The sequence below is a fragment of the Lactuca serriola genome, chromosome 9 (assembly GCF_051521515.1).
Source record: "Lactuca serriola cultivar US96UC23 chromosome 9, Lser_US96UC23_V15, whole genome shotgun sequence".
Lineage (NCBI taxonomy): Eukaryota > Viridiplantae > Streptophyta > Magnoliopsida > Asterales > Asteraceae > Lactuca > Lactuca serriola.
Genome location: NC_136416.1, coordinates 199,679,961 through 199,703,933, shown reverse-complemented (window position 1 = coordinate 199,703,933; position 23,973 = coordinate 199,679,961). Strand labels below are relative to the sequence as shown.

At 34.7% G+C, this 23,973-nt stretch overlaps 1 long non-coding RNA gene across 1 annotated transcript; it reads right to left on the bottom strand.

Moving 5' to 3' along the window:
• Window positions 1–19,202: 19,202 nt before the first annotated feature.
• On the bottom strand, window positions 19,203–22,743 carry LOC145074529 (uncharacterized). Its single transcript, XR_013691883.1, has 3 exons — window positions 22,389–22,743; window positions 22,211–22,267; window positions 19,203–19,493 (listed from the first exon to the last, which is right to left on the bottom strand). It is a non-coding gene; the product is annotated as an uncharacterized LOC145074529 (long non-coding RNA).
• Between the last annotated feature and the right edge of the window lie 1,230 nt (window positions 22,744–23,973).

Genomic DNA, 23,973 nt, shown 5'->3' with positions numbered 1-23,973 from the left:
TAGGTCAACGACTTTACACGTATTAATATATAAAAAATAATGTTCTTTTGTATGTAAATCCGATGTATGTTTTGTAAGGTAAAAATAATTATACTTAAATAATTATTAACTGTTGTACTCTTGTAATATTGTATATCGTAAACTAAATATATCATAGTTTATAAGGTTGATCAGGTAAGTAGTTTGTATCGGTAAAATTGGTAAAGAAATTCCCAAACTATACCTATTATAGTTTGATTAAAATGTTATGTTTGTGGACTGATCTGAAAACCAAGCAATTAAGTTTAGAAAAACGTCCCTCATGCTCTGCATATTACAAAAGGGATAAATTATCTAATTGCTTTATGAAAACTGTTGATTTGGAAGGTGCAATTTGCGGTGTTTTAAGGTCCTTTCTATCCCCTTGGAAGTTTCTAGGTCCTATGCACAGCTTAGATAGGAGTTTAAGGACATACTTTGACCAAAATTTAGGGTTTGCGGCCAATGAGGGGTGTACTGCCATACACATGGGTTTACGGTCGTAAACCCTACATGTTCATGTATTTTAGGTCGATTTTAAGGCGAAAAATAAGCATTTCTAGTAGATAACAAGCATAGGAAGCAGTTACTTACTATTAGGAAGCTTTAAAAGGGGTTTTTAGCTACCATGAACTAGTGTGTGTTCTTGGTGTTCTTAGTGAGAGATGAAGATCTAAACAAAGATGAGATTAATGAGATAGAAACATGGATTCACCATTAGATAGAGGAATGAAACACAAATCAAGATGGAGAATCATTTACGTCTTGAAGATCTTGGAGGAAATTTCGATGGAGGTAGAGAGAGAGAGAGTAGAAAGAGAGAGAGGAAGTTCTTGGTTTGAAGAGTGTAAAGTGATGAATGAAGGCCAAGTACCCTATATATAGGGTGGAGTTTTTGGCCAAGGGGGTAGGTGGGGGTGTATAGCCGTAAACTCCTGTTTGCGGTCATACACTCCTCTCGAAGGGGTGTTTGGCCCGGATGCTATATTATGATTTAGAAAAATTTGTTCTTGGGCCCAAAATTTGATTACACTGAGCTTAGAATATTCAATTAGACCCCAAAAAATGCTAAATGGTGGCAGAAACAAATCTGACTTGATTGATTTTGAACGGTTGTAAGAATAGAAGTTTCGGGTTGTCACATCATCCCCCCGTTAGAGGGCATTTCGTCCCGAAATTCGAACATAGTATTCAATTCATGGACTTGGAAAGAGATGCGGATATTTTGTTTCATCTGGTCTTAGCACTCTTAAGTGAATTTAGGCCCTTGCTAGGCATTCTAGCGAACCTTCACTATCGGGATACGGCTTTGTTTCGTTCGCTTAACCTTCCGATCCATGATTTCCACGGGTTCCTCTATGAAGTGTAAGTTCTCGTCCAGCTCGATCTCTTCGAGGGGAATAACAAGTGTCGCATCGGATAAACACTTTTTAAGATTCGAAATGTGAAAGACGGGATGGGTGTTTCTAAGCTCTTGGGGTAAACGAAGTTTGTATACTACAGGATCAATCCTAGAAAGGATCTCGAATGGTCCTATGCATCTCGGAATTAGCTTTCTATGTTTTCCAAAGCGTATCATGCCTTTCTAGGGTGAGATTTTTGATAGAACGTGGTCTCCGACATGGAACTTCAAGGGATTTCGTCTCTTATCTGTGTAGCTCTTTTGTCTATCTCTTGAAGTCGTTAGTCGCTCCCGGATTTGTATGATTCTTTCTGTGGTTTCACGGATGATCTCTGGGCTTGTGAAAGCACTATCTGGGACTTTGTCCCCTGGTTAGCTGTGTGTCGCCTACCTCAACTCAGTAGGAGATCTTCACTTACGACCATAAAGAGCTTTAAAAAGGTGCACCCTTGATATTGGTATGATAACTGTTGTGGTAGGAGGATTCGAAGAAGGGCAAATGGATGTCCCACGATTTGCTAAAATCAAATACATATGCTCTCACTTTGCCTGATAATCTATGGATGGTAAATGATGCTCATACTCAACTTAGCTCCAAGACCCTTCTGCAGAGGCTGTCTAAGTCTCGAGATGAATCTGTTATCCCGGCCGAAGATAACGGACACGGGTACAACATGCAGATGGACTACCTCTTGAATATGAATTCTTGTTAGTTTCCATGCTGGTACTAGACTCATTGGACAAGTTGGTAGTTCCGGATGGTTTTTTGGGTACACTTCGGAAAGGTTTCGAAGGATATGGTACTCCTCGCATGAGTACTTCGGGGTCTAGAATATGGGAGAGGCGATTAAGAGATCTATGTTAGGTTGTCGTTATGAGTGACAAGGGTCTCGATAATTAGTCGGTTAAGGTGGTGGGTTTTCGTAACACACGGACTTGGTATGGTGAGGACCACACTAATCCCTGTCGAGTGACGACACCAGATTCTTTATAGAAACAAGTGTTAGGTCGATTTGAAAGATGCATCTGTTATAATAATGGAGTATCTGGAGTGTGCTCGACATTGTATTATGTGTAGGCTTTCTAGTGTTTTCTTGATAAATTCACTTCCACAATTCGTACTTGCGGGAAGCGAGTACTAGCAGTGAAAGTGCTTGATGACTAGTGACGATACTTTATGTTACGATTCTTCTGGGTACCTTTACGATCGCTTATCATATACAAGTTATATATAATTAAGATGAATAAGATGGTCGACTGGGTGACTCGGTCCTAATATTAATACTAATATATATTAATTCCTTAAAGACATTTTATTTAAAAGACGTACCTAATTTCTAAAAGGGCAAGGGATTTTCCTCGTTGCTCCGATACGTCATGATGTTACACTCCTCCTTCTCCTCCGTCCTTTCTCTTCTTTGGACAGTCTCTCTTGAAATTCCCCATTTCACCACAAGTATGGCACACCTAAATGAAACTAGCATCGGTAGTTGAAGTGATGTGTAGGGTCGGGGTCCTATAAAAATGAGCTTCTTTGCCATGTTTAGTCCTTGGACAATCTCTTTTGAAATGTCTAGATTCGCCACATCTATAACAAATCTGACTCACCTCCATGCCAAGATGTTGGGGAATCAATCATGTCGGTGTCCTGCAGAAATGAATGGTGTGTCCGTGTCTATTGCAGTTCTTATATTGCAAATTGCGGCATTCTCCTAACTGGTGGAAATTGCATTTCTTGCAATTCGGTAGATTCCCAGCATATCGCCGTACAGGCATAGGTACTGGAGTGGCAGACGTCGTGGCTGTAGAGGTTGCCACAAGTTGTTGTCTCTTGACAAGTTTTTGAGATAACTTGTGCTCTTTTTTGTTCCAGAATTTTCGTTTATTATTCTTAAGTTTTGGAGCTGAAGTATCATCATGGCTAAGCTCTTGTCGGTCTCCTTGTGTATTATCACGGTTTGAAGTGTTGAAACTGTTTCCATTCTCATTCGGGTTGTTGGCATTGAATTGCACCATGACATCTGTCACGGCGGCTGTGACCGTGGCCTGGAATGTAGCGAAGTCTATCTGCAAAATTGGTGTCTCACAAGCTGGTGGGTTACCTCCTTGCGAAGACATGGATCTGTGGCATGACGAGAAACAATCTTGTGAGTAGCGATAGACATCGGTAGTTGTGTTTCAAAAATTTATATACTTTATAAATTTTATGCCCTGGAGGATTATCCTGAATGATTTTGATATTATTCCCGAGGGGTATTCTATGGGAGTGAGCACTGTACGAGTGATAAATGGGTTAAGTTATACGGGTTTCCGAGAGCATGTTAATTCGACTTCTATAAGGTCCTGATAACCATTCACAAAGGAGGTCTATATGAAATAAACTTGTGGATCCGAAGTAGCTACTCTTGAATGAATTTCTGAGACGTTTGTGAAGTGGTATCTTTTAGGTATAAATTTCAAAGATGAAGTGGTATGATTTGGACAAAGTTGCTTAGTTTGCTTGTTACTGATGTAGAATATATTTTGATAATAATGATCTTTAACTGAAATAAGATCGCCATCACTATAGCTGATATTGAGATTACACAGAGTTTGGAAAATTTGACCTAAGAGTAGGTCTTGCAACATACCAAAAGAGGGAAAATTCGACAACATGAAGAACTAGTAAGACAGTACTTGCAATACAGGACTGTTTACGGGGGAAAAGTGCTACTTAGAGCATAGGTAGGAAAGCTATTCTTAACTAAAAGAAAGGATGAGTAGAGTATTTCCTACTAGCGACGGGCACTCCTCAGACAGATCCTTAAGTTAGCCAGCTGGTGCTCCATGTCAAGCAGGTGTCTTTCATACACTGGAAGACGGGCTCGGTTCTCGATGATATCAGCTCGAGTTGCAGCTAGCTCTTGCTGCAGGGCCTCGTTGTCTCTCATAGCCCTCGCATAAGAAACTTCGAGATTTCGAATGCGGTTGGTGCTGGCATCCGAGTCTGCCTCAAGTTCTACAGTTCGCTGAATGGCTGCCACGCTTAGCTCAACAACGGACTATGATTGGAAGAGCTCTGTCTGCGGAGCCTCCCTTGTTCACATTGTAGAAGCGGCGATCTCCATTGTATGGGTGGGGTTGGTCGACTGGGTGACTCGGTCCTAATATTAATACTAATATATATTAATTCCTTAAAGACATTTTATTTAAAAGACGTACCTAATTTCTAAAAGGGCAAGGGATTTTCCTCGTTGCTCCGATACGTCATGATGTTACACTCCTCCTTCTCCTCCGTCCTTTCTCTTCTTTGGACAGTCTCTCTTGAAATTCCCCATTTCACCACAAGTATGGCACACCTAAATGAAACTAGCATCGGTAGTTGAAGTGATGTGTAGGGTCGGGGTCCTATAAAAATGAGCTTCTTTGCCATGTTTAGTCCTTGGACAATCTCTTTTGAAATGTCTAGATTCGCCACATCTATAACAAATCTGACTCACCTCCATGCCAAGATGTTGGGGAATCAATCATGTCGGTGTCCTGCAGAAATGAATGGTGTGTCCGTGTCTATTGCAGTTCTTATATTGCAAATTGCGGCATTCTCCTAACTGGTGGAAATTGCATTTCTTGCAATTCGGTAGATTCCCAGCATATCGCCGTACAGGCATAGGTACTGGAGTGGCAGACGTCGTGGCTGTAGAGGTTGCCACAAGTTGTTGTCTCTTGACAAGTTTTTGAGATAACTTGTGCTCTTTTTTGTTCCAGAATTTTCGTTTATTATTCTTAAGTTTTGGAGCTGAAGTATCATCATGGCTAAGCTCTTGTCGGTCTCCTTGTGTATTATCACGGTTTGAAGTGTTGAAACTGTTTCCATTCTCATTCGGGTTGTTGGCATTGAATTGCACCATGACATCTGTCACGGCGGCTGTGACCGTGGCCTGGAATGTAGCGAAGTCTATCTGCAAAATTGGTGTCTCACAAGCTGGTGGGTTACCTCCTTGCGAAGACATGGATCTGTGGCATGACGAGAAACAATCTTGTGAGTAGCGATGGACATCGGTAGTTGTGTTTCAAAAATTTATATACTTTATAAATTTTATGCCCTGGAGGATTATCCTGAATGATTTTGATATTATTCCCGAGGGGTATTCTATGGGAGTGAGCACTGTACGAGTGATAAATGGGTTAAGTTATACGGGTTTCCGAGAGCATGTTAATTCGACTTCTATAAGGTCCTGATAACCATTCACAAAGGAGGTCTATATGAAATAAACTTGTGGATCCGAAGTAGCTACTCTTGAATGAATTTCTGAGACGTTTGTGAAGTGGTATCTTTTAGGTATAAATTTCAAAGATGAAGTGGTATGATTTGGACAAAGTTGCTTAGTTTGCTTGTTACTGATGTAGAATATATTTTGATAATAATGATCTTTAACTGAAATAAGATCGCCATCACTATAGCTGATATTGAGATTACACAGAGTTTGGAAAATTTGACCTAAGAGTAGGTCTTGCAACATACCAAAAGAGGGAAAATTCGACAACATGAAGAACTAGTAAGACAGTACTTGCAATACAGGACTGTTTACGGGGGAAAAGTGCTACTTAGAGCATAGGTAGGAAAGCTATTCTTAACTAAAAGAAAGGATGAGTAGAGTATTTCCTACTAGCGACGGGCACTCCTCAAACAGATCCTTAAGTTAGCCAGCTGGTGCTCCATGTCAAGCAGGTGTCTTTCATACACTGGAAGACGGGCTCGGTTCTCGATGATATCAGCTCGAGTTGCAGCTAGCTCTTGCTGCAGGGCCTCGTTGTCTCTCATAGCCCTCGCATAAGAAACTTCGAGATTTCGAATGCGGTTGGTGCTGGCATCCGAGTCTGCCTCAAGTTCTACAGTTCGCTGAATGGCTGCCACGCTTAGCTCAACAACGGACTATGATTGGAAGAGCTCTGTCTGCGGAGCCTCCCTTGTTCACATTGTAGAAGCGGCGATCTCCATTGTATGGGTGGGGTTGGCCTTGCTCGTGACTCCACCTATCCAAGCTTCCGACCCACATAGGGGTTGGGCCTTCAAAAACAAGCTAGGGGTTAGGATTTTGTATCGAGGCTACTTGAGGTAGGTTCTCAACTTCAGGCTCTGAGTCGGCCTCTTCGGGCAACTGTTCTGCAAGGTCATCGTCCAAGGGAATTTCATGATTTTCTTCTGGCTCTACCTCTAGCCATCCATTATTTCCTTGGTTGGGAGAGTACGGGTCGCCAGGGAGATGGAATCCAGCCATGATATCTACATGAGAATAGGGGTAAAGAGATGGTTAATAGGCGTCTAGTCTAGTACTACTTCTATAGTATTGTAATTGTATGCACGGTACTTTGTTGTTATCTTATAGTAACTAAAATACTCTTATAGTATTTTAATGTTGTATGTTCTATTCTATAATTTTCTTGTTTGGTAAATTTTGGTAATTTTTAGGCTTGTTGCAACACCACAGCCACTCCCAAGCAAATGTGGGTCATGTCTCGAATAAATATAGTTGATCTTTTTATATTGACCCTAGACATGATTACATAACTGCCCAGGTTTAACCGCAGTGTCCAACATCCAAATACTTTTATTTTGTTCTACTTATGATATTGTTTCTGGTATGTAGGTATAATTGTATACTTCTTGTAAAATACTTACATTTTATAAGTATACTTTTAGTTCAGAGCACTTTAGCCCCTTTAGTGTTTATAGTTGTATACCACGTAAGGTTCGGTATACCTAGTTCACTATAAACAATAGCTCTGATACCAATCTGTCACACCCCCAAACAAGAATGGCGGAAACGTCTGTGGTTGGAGGACATCATGTGTAGTATCATAACAATTGCATCATAGTAATCAAAGTAAACACAACAATTACATTAAATAATAGAATATTTACATTAGTTTGATACATAATTTGATACAGCAATCGTATAGCAAAATAAAGACGAGACTCTATATGCTCTTTCTTCTCAAAAAGTCTGCCGAGGTACCTGTCTATTTATTTCATGAGCATACAAGCGATTTGAAAAAGAGTATTAGCATAAAATCTGGTGAGTTCATAAGCATTTTTTTTGTAATAAAACTTGTCATTTGATTTGTATAAAATGTTTGTTGTTGTGTCCTTTGTAGGATAAGAAACGTGATAGTTTGTATGTTTGTTTACTACTAGTATGTATAATATAATCTGCTAAAAACTCTGGCTATCGCCAGTCTGTATAGTATAATTTATTTGATTGGTATAAAAACTCTTGTATAAAAACCTTGGTTGTCACTAATAATGTAAACAATGTATAGAATGTTACTCTAATTGTGTGAAAAGTACTGCAGTTAGCTGGGAAAATCCTATATTTTCCCTTGTATGTATGTATTGAGGTTGCTTCAACAATTCTGAATTGTAAGGCATAAGTATTTCCTACACTTATGTTATTAAAGCAATTGTTCGTAAAAAGTATATTATTATGTAAATGTATTGTTACGGCTGGCGAGTTTTATGATCATACTAAACTTGATACGACGTGAATCTGACGCCAATATCCTTTATGACTTTGTCACCCGTAGACCTACCGGTCTGACTGTAGCTAACAGCAAGGTGTGGGGTAGTCAATCCCGTATAGATCTATACACAAAAGCCACATTCTCCCGCGAGGAGACTCTAGTTCATAAGGGTAGTCCTCCACTTAGTTAATGTTGTAAGCGCCCAAGGACTTGTCTCCCAATTAGGTCAACGACTTTACAAGTAATAATATATAAAACGTAATGTTCTTTCGTATGTAAATCCGATGTATGTTTTGTAGGGTAAAAATAATTATACTTAAATAATTATTAACTGTTGTACTCTTGTAATATTGTATATCGTAAACTAAATCTGCCATAATTTATAAGGTTGATCAGGTAAGTAGTTTGTATTGGTAAAATTGGTAAAGAAATTCCCAAACTATACCTATTATAGTTTGATTAAAATGTTATGTTTGTGGACTGATCTGAAAATCAAGCAATTAAGTTTAGAAAAACGTCCCTCATGCTCCGCATATTACAAAAGGGATAAATTATCTAATTGCTTTATGAAAACTTTTGATTTGTATTAATTGCATAAGTTTTTAACTCATTGAAAACCTTTATGTTTGGCTTGTATCTCCCCCCTGAAAATGTTTAAAAACCATAAAAGCGTAGGGGTATGAACTCATAGTTTGACGCAGGGTTCGAAGGTAAGTTGGTAGGAATGTTGAGTGTCAAATGAAGCCTCGGACACAAACGGATCCTATTTAATATATAGTAGCACATACATGTATTAGATGGGGGTATAACACTATTAGTTATCGAAGGAAATCACCTTAGGGACTAGGAAACACTTGAAACTAAGTGTTAGAATCACATGTGATTGAAGGAAGGGAGTTTGCAGCCATATAAATGGGTTTACGGTCATAGGTTTGCGGCCCAATGGGTTTTGCGGTAAATGAGTTTACGACCCAAGAGTTTTCGTCCCCAACAGTATACGGCCCATGGGTTTACAGCCCATGGGTGTACGGCCAAGGAGTTTGCGGCCGCACACTCTCGATGAAAGGTGCAATTTGCGGTGTTTTAAGGTCCTTTCTAGCCCCTTGGAAGTTTCTAGGTCCTATGCACAGCTTAGATAGGAGTTTAAGGCCATACTTTGACCAAAATTTAGGGTTTGCGGCCAATGAGGGGTGTACGACCGTACACATGGGTTTATGGTTGTAAACCCTTCATGTTCATGTCTTTTGGTTCGATTTTAAGGCGAAAAATAAGCATTTCTAGTAGATAACAAGCATAGGAAGCAGTTACTTACTATTAGGAAGATTTGAAAGGGGTTTTTAGCCAGCAAGAACTAGTGTGTGTTCTTGGTGTTCTTGCTGGGAGACGAAGATCTAAACAAAGATGAGATTAATGAGATAGAAACATGGATTCACCATTAGATAGAGGAATGAAACACAAATCAAGATGGAGAATCACTTACGTCTTGAAGATCTTGGAGGAAATTTCGATGGAGGTAGAGAGAGAGAGTAGAGAGAGAGAGAGAGGAAGTTCTTTGTTTGAAGAGTGTAAAGTGATGAATGAAGGCCAAGTACCCTATATATAGGTTGGAGTTTCCAGACAAGGGGGTGGGTGGGGGTGTACGGCCATAAACTCCTATTTGCGGCCGTACACTCCTCTCAAAGGGGTGTTTGGCCCGGATGCTATATTATGATTTAGAAAAATTCGTTCTTGGGCCCAAAATTTGATTACACTAAGCTTAGAATATTCAATTAGACCCCAAACAATGCTAAATGGTGGCAAAAACAAATCTAACTTGATTGATTTTGAACGGTTGTAAGAATTGAAGTTTTGGGTATTCACACATGTATATCTATCTGTAATTATATCCTATATATAATGAATACAGATCCACACCACGTTTTGTGTTGAGAGTTTTTAAATCTTATATAGTATCAGCCGGATCTTGATCCTCTGTCGCTGACTTCCTTTCTTCTTTTCTCTCATTTTCATGGCCGTTGGAGATGATCAATCCCCCTCTCCCTAATCACCCTTATCCATCTCCTTACTATTAAACTCTCTTCCTCCATCTATCTTCTTTGGAGAATTTAGATCCTCCCTTTATTATCCTTCCAGAAATTAACCGGTCACATTGATGGGACCTCGCTTACTCCTCCATGCACTGTTACACCCACTACAGCAAGTGATGGTCCGCCACCTATACCAATCCCAAACCCGGATTTTGCTAAATGGCAAGAATGTGATCAGAAAGTTTTTCTCAACATTCAATCCTCTCTTATTGAAGAAGCAATGGTTGAGGTTCTTGGTTTGTCGACAGCCATAGACGTGTGGACTGCACTTGAAAAAGCTTATTGTCATGATTCTATTGAGCGAATGCAAACCCTACGTGAATCTCTAGGACAATTGAAGAAATGTGCTTCCTCTGTATCTGAATCTGGTCGAAAATTCAAGTCTATTTGTGAGCAATTATCCGCAATTCGATATCAGATGACTATGACAAAAGTCACTGGTTCTTGTGTGGTCTTGGACCTTCTTTTAACCATTTTTCTATTTCCCAAAGGGCTGTTAAACCTCCTTAATCAAGAGTCATAAAACACTTATAAAACACTCAGTGCATTTAGGTAGAAGAATATATTCTACTATCATCTTTGAAAGTGCAGCCTAAAAAGTTTTTTCGGCTTCTTTACATGATTTACTGGCATGGTAACCGTTGGATCTCCATGGGAAGTAGGAGTAGTGGTGTGCTTTGGTTGGGAGATTTCAGTTGTCGTTCTACATATACAAACTAAGAGTTTTAGTTCAACTGATATGTAAGAAAAACTAATGCATGAAATTTGTTAAAGTAAATCGTTTCTAAAATATGATTTTCCAAAAACTACTACATAAAATTTGATTCTAAAAAACAAACACAGAAACTGAAGTTTTTTATTTTTGTAAAGTTGATGTAGATATGAACCTATTTATGTTCTTGAAGTTGATGTAGAAACTAAATTTATCTATTTTATGGAACTAATATAGAAACCGAAGGTATTGATGTTTTTGAAGTTGATAAAGAAATTGAATCTATTTATGAAGCTGATCTAAAACTTTTACCATTTGCTGTGAAAACTGAGAAGTGGGAAAGCATACTAAATACAATTTTTTTCTAGTTTTCGTTTCGTACAAAATAATATTTTGATTTTGTTAACCAAATATAATAGAGATGCATGAAAGAACAAAAAAATGTTTAGTTTTGTTGAAGCATGTGTTGAATATAATATCCTTAAAAATAATTCCCACACTACTAAGTGTTTCTGGAGATATAACGGCCTGAAAGAATCACCCGAACGTTCACAAGACTGGATTTTACCTTGATTGTAGCAAGGAAAAACATAAGCATAGTTGGAGAAGGGAAAGAGATTGATTCATTTGGTGTGTATAAACTGGTCTTGAAATGTTATATTTATACAACCTAAATCGTAACTGTCATGATTCACTTACATGTGTAACCGAGAGAGTAAAGATACAAAAAAAAAAAAGTGAAATTTGTATTAAATGTAGGTTAAGTAACTGAATATGTAATAGATTTTCAGTCACGGAAAAACTCCCTAAACATTTCTAGTTTACCAATGATTCATTAACACCAACTCGACATGCGCTCGCGCACAAGTTCAGTAAACTCAAAAAAAATTGGTCCGCACTTGAAAACTCCTCCCCACGCATGCGCAAGAAAGAACATTAGTGTTATAAGTATAACAAGACTTAGAATTTTTTTACTTATAAATTCACTTCTTTTCATTTTTTTCACCTGTGTCGTGAACTAAAAACTCATTAAAGTTATTTATTGACATTATTCAATTGCCTTACTTCAATGGTTGACTTATCATTACTTATCATTGATCTTATATATGTTTTAGATGTGTGATATAGCAACATGAATATATAAAGAAAAATGCAAACATATATTTGTTACTTTATTTTAATAATATTTAGGGTACAAATTTCGTGTTAAAAAAGGGAAATACATTTTCTAAAATGAGTTAAAACCAATTCTCTATTAGAAGAAAAAATTTCAAATTGTAAATGTTGGATCTCATAACTTTTTGAGTGATAAACACACCTGTTGATATTGCATTATCATTTTGTACACTAATTTAAAATGTAAGATTAATTTAAAGAAAAATTAATGGTTGAGATTAATTATATTTAATTTTAAGATATTTCGTTTTAAAACAATTTAATGTTTTAAGACTAGCTTTAAAAACATCAATATTCAAGATTTTATCGATTTGTTTTTAGAGAAATTAAATATTCTTTTACTTTTCCTCCTATTTATCTTCCTACCCATTTAAAATGATGATAAGTGTATTAAAAGATTATTAATATTATGTAAATATGACATTTGTCGCCATTTTAAATTGGTTTCTAGATAAATAGGAAGAAAATGTAGGAGGATATTAAATTTCTCTTGTTTTTATGACATTTGGTGTTTAACTTTATGTATATTGTGTTCTGGGAATATATAGATATCAATTTGTACCAAACGAATTATTAGTAACCAAACGAGTTTGTATCAATTATATTTAAGACAAAACTACAAAAATGGTATTTGTGGTATGTATTTTTTTTTTCGAAAAATGGTCCAAACCACAAGAAATTTGGATTAAGGTCATTTGAGCATGTTTGTATGTAGAAAAGGTCCATCTGGCTTAACGTCCATTAGTTTCTTGTTGCTAACCCCCTCATTTCCCCCCCCCCCCCCCCTCACATGAGGGAAAATATGCCTTCTTATTTGAGGAACCGTTTTGCAAAGGAATGACAACGTGTTAACATGTTGCCGCGCACATATTAATCAAATAAAATTTTCACTGTCGGTTGCATTAATAATATAACACAGGAAAGTAGGGTTGAATCCTCATGGACACAGTACTAACAATCAATGTCTTTTTGCATCAGACACATTCTAGTCAAAACATAAATTATAAAAATGGTGGGGGAGGGGTTTAAATTAAATTAAAAACTAAAATTGCGGTGAAAATAAACTAAACAAAATTCAATAATAAAAACGATTTCAGTTCTGCTGCGACTTTCCTAATCATGCAATCAGTTCAGATCTGATTATTCAGAATGCGTTCTATCTAACCAGATATTGAGAAAAAACTAACAAGCTCTAGTATAATCTCTTTTACCTTAATCAGTTAACCAAAAAAACTCTTTGAATTAATCCTAACATTTTACTGTTCAATTAAACAAGCTCTTAATTAAATCAGAAAAGTAGTTTTATGATCTGTGTAAAATTCCTAGCAATACTCAATACTTCTCACAAGCTCGGAATCGTAAAGGTATGATTTTTACAGTTTATATCAGAGTTAAATCCCAAACACATAACCAATCTGATACGTGTTACTTATTACCAGTTGACAAGAACAATAATAGATTTTATTAACTGATTAATTGGAATGATAAAACCCTAGCTAGGTGATCAAACTAACAAAAATTAAAATAAAACATTCATTAAGCTCAAAATTAAAAAATCTAAATAGAAACAGAAAAAGAAAACCAGATCTGAAAACTAATCACATGAAAAGTACTAGTCTATACAAAACTGAAAAATAGGGTTTTAGCCAGATATGGCAAAAATCTAATCTAGAACAATAAAAACAAACATTAAACTACTTAATCTTACCAAAATAAATGTGGAAGATGACCCACAACCTTCAGATATTCAGAAAGTGATGAAAAATGCAGAAAATCGCCTACAAAGGGTTTTTCGTCATCTGGAATTGTTTCCAGAATCGACTTAGAGGATATCTAGTATTTATATAGCGGTTTGGGCAGAAAATAAGTGTTCTGGCAGTAAGCATGGCCCGTGCTTGGGCTTCGCAATTTATAACACCCAAAATAATGACATCTGGAGGTAGGAACGACCCGTGCTTTAGGGCCGAAATTTTCAAATGCCTTAAAAAAACCAGAAATCCTCCGGTTGTGTTTTGTAAGTGAAGAGCGGCCCGTTTTTTGTGAGAAATAGCCCATATTTGGTCTTTTTAACGTTTTGGCTCCAAATAAGTTCTAGATATGCTCCGGATGTGCTCCAAAGACTTTACAACTCTCGCTCCACTTCAAAGTACCTGAAAATAAACACCAAAACATGAGCAATACGAAGATTCTTACGAAATACATAGAGTTGAACATTATTTAAACTAATGCACATGAAAAACATAAAAAATGATGTAAAATGCTAATAAAAACTACCCTAAAAGATGTATAAAATGGCATCTATCAAATTTCTCCAAGTTTAAACGTTACTTGCCCTCAAGTAATAAAAAGATTAAACATTATGAACAGATGGAAAGATATAGATGACCTAAAAAGAATTTAGAATAAAATGAAGGAAATAACTTGAACTAAAAATACTTCACTTTTTTTAACATGATCAGACTTAGCACCAAGCTCAATGGAATCACTACCTAGACGATCATTACGATACCTTCCATCTCTCACAAATTCCCTAAGTCATGTAGAAGCTTGACGGTGTGAACCAATAACCAATTGCAAGTTTTATTTAAACTTTATACCTTAATTAGCTTTAGATGCAAAAATAACACATTTCAGAATTTCATGTCCTCAAGACTAAATAATTAAGAATCAGGCTCGACGCATCCTTAAGAACCTGTCACGTAAAATCAGCTTTCGCTGAAGCAGTTGGCCACACCCATAGGGGCCCAGCTCCTATACTTCCACTTTTTCGAGAGCAACAAATATCCTATCATACAGTTATTCATTCATGGCAGGTTTGTCTTTGAGATGGCTTCTAATTTGATTAAACTCGATTTATATTTTTTTACTTCATACTGAGTTCTCCAATCATTTTTTTGTGAATTTCTTGAGATTTCATCGATTAATTGCTTGAACTTTAACTTGGGTATCAGATATGACAGCTATACCCCTCCTTTCTTCTTGACTGTGGGGATCTGATATTAGGGCTCTCTGTTACCACGAGGGAACGCGTGTCAACAAATAGGTTGGTGTTCTATGGTTCAGACTGTCGATCAAGGTTCTTTTTAAACATTAATAAACTAATCATTATGAACTGTTATTACTGCCCATATAGTGTTTCGGTACGCCGTTTTTTTTTATTTTTACAGTCAGTGTCTCGAATCACGGTATTTTGCGACTCCTCTTATATAGATCTATCGAATGCAAGAATGCCCTCATCTCATGTGTTTTTCGTTTTTTCTTCTTTTTTTTCGAAATGCAGAAAATAAATTTAAAATCTTTTTGGTTTTTTATGAGTGCAAAAAACTAAAAAGGAAAATATTTTTTTGGATTTTTCAAATTTTTAAATGTAAATGCAATGCAGAAAATAAAATGCAAAAATATATTTGAAAATTTTAACCTAAAAAAAACTGAAAATTTAAAATTTTTAACAAAAAATGCAAATTTTTTACACTAACCCCACCCCAAGCTTAAAATGATGCATTTTCATTAATGCTTAGAGATGAATGAACAACTCAATAAAGAATATAAAAGAAAAAAATGCAGCTAGGAATGAATGTACCTGATAAGTTTACTAAACTTATGATTTTAACGATGAATGTTGGCAAAAAATCTGAATTTCAACAACTCTGAAGATCTTCTAATTTACCCAAGCTTGCTTGGAACTGTAACCATCTCTTTATTGAAAGCATAAAAAATTAAAAATTACTCATCGGGTTGCCTCCCGGAAAGCCACCCATTTTGAAAGTCGTTGGCTCGACTTTGCCCAACCAAATTTGGTAACTGGTGTGGTTAGGACTTCTCTAAAGCTCAACTTGTTTCCTTGTTACTCCAAGTCCCTTCAGATATGGAAAGATTTGTGGAACTGGAATTTGTTTAGCAAACTACAAATACTTCAAATTGTTATCAGATAAGTCTTTCAGATGATTTTCAGACTTCTTTCGTGGTCTGATCTTCCTTTTCTTTCTAGATATCTTCTCTTCGAGTTCTTCAGATTCTTTCCTTTTCAGATTCGTATTAGAAATCACCTCTCCCACCTTTTCTTTTTCCAAAACCATTTTTCTTTTCAGATTCGTCTCTGATTTTCCTTAGCAGAAATCAGCTTCTCCTTCACCTCCCCAATCTTATTTCTTGTCAACTCCTTCTAACTTCTTTTCAACAGTTAATTTTACTTTCTTTTCCAAGATTTCCCTTTTCCAGCTCTTCTGATGTGTCTGATAAATTCTTATCTACAAATATTCCTTGCATAGAGATATTAGAGAATTTACAACAACCTTTAGATAGAAGACTGCTGGTACCCAGATAATTAACAGAAATATTATCAGAAGGAAAATTATCATCATTGTTTTTAAAATTAACCACTTCCTCATCAAACTCCATTGAAATCATGCCATTAAAAATATTTGTTTTTGTTTTTGTAGTTTTCATAAATGGCCTTCCCAAAAGAATAGAGTTTGTATCTCATATTTCCAAATTACACATGTCCAAAATATAATAATCAGTAGGAAAGATCAGATTATCGACTTGGACAAGAACATCGTCCAACACACCTTTTGGGTGTATTGTAGTGGTCAACCAACTTGATAATTGTCCCGGTCGTTTGTAAACTTCCCATTTTTTATTTTTCAAAAACAGAAAAGGAAAGGACATTGACTGAAGCTTCTAAGTCAAGCATGGCATTTAAAAAATTAAAGTCACCCAATTTATAAGGAATTGAGAAAATCCTTGGATCCTTGCACTTTAGAGGTAAACCCTTTTACAAAATGGCAAAATTATTTTCGCCAGCTTTGATAATTTCATTAAATTTCATTTTTTCTTTGAATTGCATAAATCCTTCAGAAACTTGGAATATCGAGGGATGTGTTGGATTGTGAAGCCTCGTTCATGGTGTTTGTTGCATGGGTTGTTGTTGGATGTTGTTGATCTGAGTGTCGTAGGTACGACTATGAAAGAGGATTTCTACTTTGTACTCTTATCTCTCATCAATCAATAGAAGATCTACAAGGGTTTCTAAGAACCCTAAAAGGTATGTATTTATTATATATCAAATTTGCATTAGATGGTTGTTCATAGATCCAAATTATGGACCTATTGAGGATTAAAATTATTGTTTCCGATGTCCCTTCAATGTTGTTTAAGGATCCTCAAAACCCATCAAAAACTTGTTGATGTACTTGAGATGAATTACACCTCTGATGATCAGCCTCATCCCCATAGAGAAATTTGTGTTCATGGGCACATTGTTTTTCAAGGCTACTACAAAGACGACATCTAGATGTTCCTTACTAACATCATTTTTTTAATTTATAAACAAAAACTTTGTTGATTCAACTGATATGATCTTCTCACATAATTGAGCAGATGAGAAGTAATCGACAATGAAGGTTGTCTTCACATAGGGGACATTGGATTGTGGTTACCCGGAGGAGGCCTTAAGATTATTGACTGGTATGCCTAAATATTTATTGAGAAACTCTACAAGCATTTTGGTATTTTAACAAATAAGAATATTCTTTGATTTGTGAGGCAGAAAAAAGAACATAATTAAGTTGGCACAAGGCGAGTATATAACACCTGATAAAATTAAAAATGTATATGCCAAGTGTAGGTTTATCAGCCATAGTTTCATATATGGTAAGGACAATGATTTTGATAATATTTATAAGCACCATTTTGCTTCAGTAAACAATGTGATCCAGATGTATTGAAGGATTAGGTTGCATATAAGGGTATAAAGGTACTGTCAGAAGGGATAAATTGCCAATTTCACACATAATTAGTAATTTATTATTCAACATCAATTTAAAACATAAAGGTAAAATGGTTATTTATCCTTCGTAAAATGGTCATTTACTCTAAACAGAAGGGTAAAATGATCATTCTCTCACATAAATAGTAATTTGTGATTCAACATATGGCTTTTTCCTATCTGATTCAACTTTTGACCGTTTTGCCCCTGGTGTTGATTTGGTGAAATTCAACATTTCTGGAGATTACTTTAAAATCTATCATATTATAGCAATATCATCCAATTACAAAGCAAATTCCGTTTTTATAATCGAGTAGCTTTTTTTTAAAGTGGAAGTACACTGCTATAATTGGGTTGATATTTCAAAGTACAGTGCTTTAATAAGAAAACAAAAATGAAAGTATAATGTTGTAATAGAAAGAAAAGAAAGGAGGATGCTATAACAAACATAATAACAAAATTGCATTGATATTCATCCACTTACCAATTCCGACATCGTAGTTTTCGCTTTAAAACATTGTACTTTGAAAATCTACGGAGCATCCCACTTTGACCTTATGTACACACATCTAAAACTAAAACAACACCCTCCGCCCCACGCGGAGCATAGGTATACCTTCTAGTTCATATTAAATTACGATACAAACATTAAAAATGTCATTTTGTTAAAAGTCGGTAATAACATATATTTCATATCTATAATAGATTTCTAGCATATAGTTTGTGCAAATTGTAAAATTATATATATTATCAAAAAACAAAGATATCTAATCTCTAAATTTGTTGTTATTTTGAATAATATATAAAATTAGATCATTTATAGTAATTTTCAATAATTATATAATTACTTTTATGAGTACCATGTGAAGTAATAAGCCCATTCTGTAAAATCAATTTAGGCACAAGGGTCGGTTAATGCAAGTCCTAATGTCATTTGATAATACGAACAAACATATAAAATCAATTGTTATACGAACAAATATATAAAATCAATTGTTACCTGGTTCCCGAGTTCAATTTAACGAAAGAAAAGAAAAAAAACTGATGGAAATAAAAATAAAAATTAAATAAACTGATGTTCCCGAGTTTTATTAAAAGAAGAAATTGAAAGAAAATGGAGGGAAATAGAATGATCACTTCCCTTCTAATTTTGCCTTCCGATTTATGAGGATTTGGAAAGAAAAAATAAAATGATTAATTTTTCTTTCACTTCTTTCCAACTCAAGAACACAAGAATACAAGAAAATTTTATTTTTCTTTCATCTCTTTTTTTTCTCTCATGACTTTTTTTTTCTTCTTTTTTTTTTGTTATTTTATTTCATTGTCGGGCCTATAGTTCACACTATTTGAGAGTTAAGGAATAAGGATGGGCTGATAAAATGGCTTTTTATTCTGCTTTTGCTACTCACCCACAAAAGATCTTATCTTTTATCGTTTTCGCAATATATTTCTGAACATAATTTAGATGTGTGAATTTAACAAAATTTTAGTGGTTGATCGAAAACATTCTACGTATCAAAAGACTGTTTTATTATTGAAACTATCTCATAGACCGGACTAAATCTGATTCAGATGGTCTTAATCTACTTTTTTCCAAAATGAAAGTTATGTGCGATATCAAACACTCAAAGGTATATTTTATAGCCCATTTCCAAGAGAAATTCCAAACATAGACGAAAGAGTAGCCAAGTGGTGGAAGCAATGTTGACGCTTTTCACATGAAAGCTATATTTATATCCAAAAGAATGCTTCATAACCAAATTCAAATAAGGGGCCCCTGAAACTTTGTTGATGAAGTGAGTGGTTGTTTTCTTTTGCCTTTGGTTACATCTGCAAAGAAAAAGAAACATCACTCAAAATGCTGAAATTGGAGAGCAATAAATACCCTTTCATGAGTATTTTTGCATCAGAAAAGAATAATTGTATTTTTTTTTTCAAATTGAAGAGGCAAAATGAAAAGGAATAAATTCATATACTTTACCAAGTGTGATTCATTGCACTACAAGCATATACAAATACTAACAGGGAATAAACCTAACTAAACTATACAAATATTAAGAGCGAATAAACCTAACTAAACTGGATTCGTTACAAAAATGATGATCACAAGAAATAAAATAAGAATACGAGTACACAAATATAAATGGAAGCCCTATGAGGGAAAACCACGAAGCACAATTTTTTTTTAACAGCAAAAAGAGATCTATATATGTATACTTCTTGATAACAGCTAGATGGAAAATTACAAATAATGATTTAAGCAATCATTCCAAAGTATGTTTTTTGAGCTTTTATATTTGAACCAAGAAAATGAATACTAAATTACATATTTACATATTGCACAAGTGATGGAACTTAGGGCATGTTTGGTACAAATAATTAGTGTAGAGAAGTCGAAGGTAGTCTACTTCTCTTGTTTGGTTAGCATATAAAATGGAGAGAAAATGAAATATTTTAATTCCATTTCCACCCTATCAATTCTCCTCTTTTTATAAGGAAATTGGGAGAAAAGGCCACCGAGATACAAGGTATGCTAACAATTGCATGTATAAGAACTACTAGGTTATAACCCGTGGAAACCACAGTTAGTATGTTTAAAATTATTATAAACAAAACATGTTTTTTATTTATTTTCCACCACATAAATGACATTTCCAAAAAGTAGAATGACATATAAAGAAATGTTTTTATTTATTTATTTTCCAATCTATGTTCGAAATATTCAAAAGCATACCATTTTATGATGTAGAATGCTATAAATGATAGTTTTTCAAAAAATAAAATGCTATAAAAGAAATATTTGTTTTTTATTTTCCACTCCATGTAGAAAATTATCAAAAAGAGGCCGTTTTACAAAGTAGAATGTTATAAATGATAATTTCCAGAAAGTATAATGTTATATAAGAATATTTTTTTTTTATTTTTATTTTCCACTCCATGTGGAAATCCTAGAAAAAAACCATTTTAGAAAATATAATACTATAAATGACATCCAAATAGAATTTTGCTTTGCACTCAAGACTTGAGACCCATGATGATATTCAACTATAAAATTTCAAAAAACAAAACCCTAAGTTTTCCTCCTATTTTCTACAAATGAAATTAGGAAAGTACATTGGTAAAACCATACAAAACCAATTTTCAAATATTCCAACTTTCATCATATCTAAATACGAATTTCTGAAAAAACCAATCTTTATTTAACATGAAAGCCCATGTTTTATCAAAAACACCAATCTAGCTCCAAAGTACATTGCTTAAACCGTAAAAAGAAAAAAAAAATTAAGCTCCCAAACGACTTTTAACACCCCCATTTCCAATAATCCGTTGACTTACAACAGAAATAGAAAAAAAAATTAAGCTCCCAAAGACTTTCAAAATTTGTTTGTCTTTTAAAGCATGATAATGTAACTGCATGGGTACCTGCATTTTAGTATCTCCCGGGTATAAAAATACACTTTAAAAGTAAAATCCCTAAAATGAACCCTTAGCTAAAGTAGTTTGCATTTTCATTGGGAGAAAGTTAAATTAAAATTTATGCAAAAAATATAAATTATTTGCGTTAAAAATAAACTATTGACTATAAAATATAATAGTTAAATTTCCTTCCCTGATCCCAAAAGAGTTAAATGCCTAAATTATCAAGATAATAGTTGCAACTTGAATTACAAATGCAAAAGAAAAAAGGATATCTTTTTATTTGGAGGTCGTAATTTGCCACAATATTATGCAATGTTTAATCCATGTATTCCTTGCACTGATCCTAAAAAAAGAGTTATGTAAAATATTGATCTTTTCCTTAAAAAAAACATCAAACTATAATTTTTCAATATAATAGTGAAGACTAATAAGATCTTGCCTCTCCGTAGAATCAACAATGTGCTCCAAAGAGAGTAAGGGACACCAACATTATGAGTTATTGTCGTTAAAAATCAAATACACCTGTAAAAAGATATTAAAGTTGGATATTTACTATCAATTGTGAAATTAGAATAGTCATGAATCCCAAAAAACAATATCCTCTAAAAATAAAATTTGAAAAAAATACAAATAACCTGACTGATCTTCACCTCAAACTATAAAAAATATATATATGGAATAGATGATTAATTGAAAAGAACCATATCTAATCCATGGTTATATGATAAACTAATATGATCAAGTTTCGGTTTAGGATTTGTAGAACAAAGCAGACAAACCTGGATACAAAGAATTGCATGCAATTTAAGCACCATGTCTTCACCACAACATCATTATATGTGAGACATTTTCACAAACACCTAGTGTGCTTTCCATTTTTCTTACTATTTAATTGAAGAACTTTCTTAAATACTCATTATAAAACTAAAATTATAGTTCCTTTGAGATCCAAGACACATGTTTATGTTTCTACGAAACATAACCCATTCCCGCTCAAATTCCTTTCAGTTATACTCTTTTATCACCCACTCTTTTTCTTTGGAAATTTTTGAAAAAACAAAAAAGAAACCAAAAGAATGACTCACAACCCAAAAGGCCATTAGAAATTAGAAACATATACACCTTACCTTCAAACCCATTGATTTGTTGCTTCCATTATATCTTTTTCAGTAGTTGTTAGATGCCTGAGAAAGAAAGCAAGTCGGAAGTAAGACAGACTGAGAAGGAAGTGGCACATAATACAACGAAAAGTTGGGTAGTGATTGAAGTCATGCGATGGTGGAAGAGATATGGTGGTTTGGCTACCTTGTTTTGGGTATTGGTTTAGATTAGCATAGGTGGTGGTGTGGTGTGGCAGTGGAGGTAAGGTGGTGGTTTAGTCAACTTTCTAGGGTTTTGTATGAGTAAATGTAAATCGATGGGAGTAGCAGGAGATTCGGGGGCGTATTGGAAGACGAAAGTAAAATATAATAAGGAGATGGTTGCAGATTTCAACCAGATCTATTAAAATTGGGTTCAAGATCAATGAAGATAAATCATTCCTGATTTTTTGTATTTTATAAATTTGAATCAGTGATTTGGTTTCCAAAAGATATAGGAAAAATCGGAGAAGATAGAGTTGTAATCGGAAGGAGTGGATGCACATATATCACTAATTAGGCGGCTGATTTAAAGGGATTAAATTTTTTCTAATTTTCTGAATTTGTCATTGATATAGAAGATGGGCTAGGAAAAACAAAAGATTGAGTATTTGTGGGATTGACATGTGGAAGAAGATTGGTCTAAAAGATGGACACGTGGCATTTAAGGAAGGTTTTTATTAAACATGGAGATTATATTTATTTAGCATATGAAAAATCACTGATATTTGTTTTTTTGTGCTTCCATTTATGATCTTTTTCTTTTGCGGTGATGAGTAGCATTTTGTGTAACTAATCAAGAAGTTATTGCGATTTTTTGTATTGCTAGTTGTTAATATTTGCTTTATTAAATCAAATTGATTCTTGTGGATTTGTATGGCTTGTGATTTTGAACATTAATGTATGATAATTGAACATGCATGATATTAGTTGTTTAATAAAATGTTGAACTAAAATATGTTCATAAACTACCATTGTCATCTACAACTAACAAACGTTCCAAGGCAACCATCTGTTAGGGCAGGTCCTAATTCTCCATGGTAGTATGTATTACGACTGTATTGGGACCATGATTTAAGCCTTTTCACATAAATTTATGAACTATATTACGAGATACTTTGTTACCATCATTGAGATCCTACCATCTATTGGATATAGCATATCTTTATTTATATTTATATTTTGTTTCCTTGTATACTTATCTATATAAACCCTCTTTTGTAATCATTTTAATTAGATTGAAATATTCAGAAGATTTTTTGATCAATTTCAATATGGTATTAGAGCGATTCTTAACCTAAACCTTACTGGACACAAACTCTAACCATAGTGGTGAGTCTAGAATGTAAAACCACATGGTTCACTATTTAAAATAAAACTATAGTAAATGAAAAAAATCAAACAATACTAGTGGCGGTTTCGGATAGGGTCAATTCGTATAAGCCAAAAAAGATTTTGCAATCGTCATTGAATACTGATGAGAGAAAATCAGAAAATACCCTTTATTTGAGGGTTGATATTTGACGGAGGCTGAGAGGAGGCACGGGGTGAGTGATGGCTGCTTGAGCACGGAGGGACGACTATTGGTGCAACTGATCAATGATTGTGAGGCTGCCTATCGGTAATTGTGAAGATTGAAACAAAAATTAAGGAGTGAAGAGGAAACGTCATTCCCTAATGCCTATTGCAGTTCACAATATTTTACCTTTTTTTATTTTTCTTCTATTTGGCTACTCTTATTGCATTATACC